Source organism: Poromitra crassiceps (genome assembly GCF_964638095.1).
Source record: "Poromitra crassiceps genome assembly, chromosome: 21".
Taxonomy (NCBI): domain Eukaryota; kingdom Metazoa; phylum Chordata; class Actinopteri; order Beryciformes; family Melamphaidae; genus Poromitra; species Poromitra crassiceps.
In genome coordinates, this window is record NC_139638.1 from 26,867,588 (window position 1) to 26,870,087 (window position 2,500).

Genomic DNA, 2,500 nt, shown 5'->3' on the forward strand with positions numbered 1-2,500 from the left:
TGGTGAGTGGCTTAAGATCTGCCATTCTGCTCAGTCACAGAGAAAGAGGTAGAACAACAGAGAGGAGAAACATGATTATGCAGACTGCAGAGATAGAGGAAGTGATGAAAGAACAGTGATTTGTTGAGACAGATAATCAGGGATTGATGGGAGGGTTTAGTGGTGATTATGAAGGGTTTAGTGGTGATTGATTGAAGGAAGGAGGAAATGATTTTGGCTATTAGAGCACTAGCTAGATGTTAGGAGGAGTGTTGACCAGATTTCACTTGATTACAGTTAGCCCCATTATACATTGTGTTGTGGTCCTCCTCACAGCAGACATCAACACAGGACAGACGTCACTGATGACATCACATCATTAGCTAATTAGGGCAACCGCCTAATTAAAAAATACGTGCCCTTTTTTTACACACCCTGAAAGGTTTCAGCCCGATCGCACGTAAAACGGCATAGCTGAGCTGTGGCCGAACACAGAACTTGAAACAGTGGACAGAGCCCAGTCAGCCCACATACTCAAATTTTTATATAGATAGATAAATGGTTTGTGTCTTTGTTCCTCATTTCATCTCTTTTTAGGCTGACTCTCTTCTTTCCTTATTCCTTCCTTAATAATAACAAGGCTGACATCCTCCAGCTCCACTTCTTTATTTGCTGACTGACAGGACTTGTTTCCACTCTCTTTGTTCATCTTCTGCTGCTCGTCTTGTCTTTCTCTTTCTTCTTTTCACCGTCTGTCACGTCTCTCCCACTGTTTCTCCCACGGTCTCTTTGCTTGACACATTATTGGGTAATAATTATTTAAATGTGAATGTTGTGTTGGTGCAGCGCAGCGTCGCTTGATTGTGGAGGAGACGAGTGGGTGACTGCTTCTGTGAAAGAATAAAGCTGATGTTTTTTTTAATGCATTGCTTACGTCAACCAATCTGGGCAGCCGATATTTTGGGGATTGGGCGTTAACCTTGCTTGCAAGATGGATAACCTTGCGAGATCAAAAGAGATTCTCTCGACGTAATCCATCTTGTCATGCAGAGGCAGTTAAGATGATTGGCTTAGAAACCCGAACGATGGCCGGCTCGTCGAATCAGCGGCAGCCTTAGGCGGGCTTTCTGTGTGACGCTACTGAGAAGCGTCTGGGCAAGTAGTGGGTACATGGTCTTTGTAGTTCTTTTCACTCGTCAACATGGCTGCCGCCGCGGCAGTGACAGGCAGTCTGAATGAAATTGAATGTAACGTTCCCAATTCTATGTATTAAATTCTAAAAACGACCCTCAACATTTGGGAAGGCTAAGCCACACAACTAGTTTGTTATAATCGAACGCCATGCTTCGAAGGCGACTTTACGACGATGAGGACGGTGAGGACGTTGGCGTTGGTGTTGAGCGGATATGCCCGCGCCAAGACTTCCTCTTCCGTGCGCTGCAGTCATTGTTTATGGTCCGATTGGCGCGAGGACAGAGTTGGAGCTGATCGATTGTAGGTGTTTTAGGTCCAGACGGCATTTTGGATAATAACAATAATAATAATATATAGCTGCATATGAGACGTCATCGGACTGTAAACGATGACAGAAGTGGAAGTCTTGGTGCGGACATATATCCGCTCAACACTGGAAACCCTGAAATCTTATTAGTCGTCAGACTGATAGACTCTGGCTTCCCAGATTGACCGTCAACAAATCCTTTCTGACTTCCCGCGTAGCATCGCTAACGGTTACCACGAAAAGTCTTCCTCAAAAGTCAGTCTTCATTATGCCAGCACGGGCCGGGGGCTATTTTCTGTGCAATGGAACTACTTTCCTGAGATGACAAAGTGTTTACAGTCAGCTTCTTAAGTTGTTTGAGGAGAAAGTCGACTGATCCGATGCATCGTGATGATGCGGGGGCGGCTTTAGCTCAGGAGGTAGAGCGGGTCGGCCAATGACGCAAGGGTTGGCGGCTCGATCCCCGCTCCCTCCCAGCTGCTGTCGCTGTGTCCTTGGGCAAGACACTTAACACACACCATCGGGAGCAAGGAGGCTTGCTCCCGATGGTGTGTAGGCACCCTGCGTGGCAGCCTGCCGCCATCTGTGTATGAATGGGTGAATGTAGACTATCTACTGATTGTAAAGCGCTTTGGATAAAAGCGCTATATAAATGCAGGCCATTTATATATATATATATATTGTTTTGTTTGCCATGTTGTGTCGAAAAGGCAGGGTAAGCCCAGGTGAAAGCAAAACATTAATGAGGGTTTCCAACTTTCTATGATTGTATGGGACATGGCTTTATTCTATTGGTGCACCGGCTACGTGGACAAGATCTGCTGCTGGCAAAACAAAATCATCAAATCATTGCTGATTCGGTTATTTTCATAGGATTTGTTGACGGTAAGCAGTGCACCCTGCCGTCTACAGCCTGTCCTCTTGTGTGGTCCACTGTGTCATCGTCAGGCCTAGACCTCCCCTTACTCTGTGTGTGGAAGACAATGCACTGCTTTATGGCTCCTGGACATGCACACACAC

The 2,500-nt window shown here is 46.1% G+C and overlaps 1 protein-coding gene across 1 annotated transcript in view; it reads left to right on the forward strand.

Annotated features, from left to right (window-relative positions):
• The window catches only part of ric1 (RIC1 homolog, RAB6A GEF complex partner 1), a 66,602-nt gene that overhangs the window by 36,802 nt on the left and 27,300 nt on the right, over nucleotides 1-2,500 (forward strand). The window lies entirely within an intron of this gene.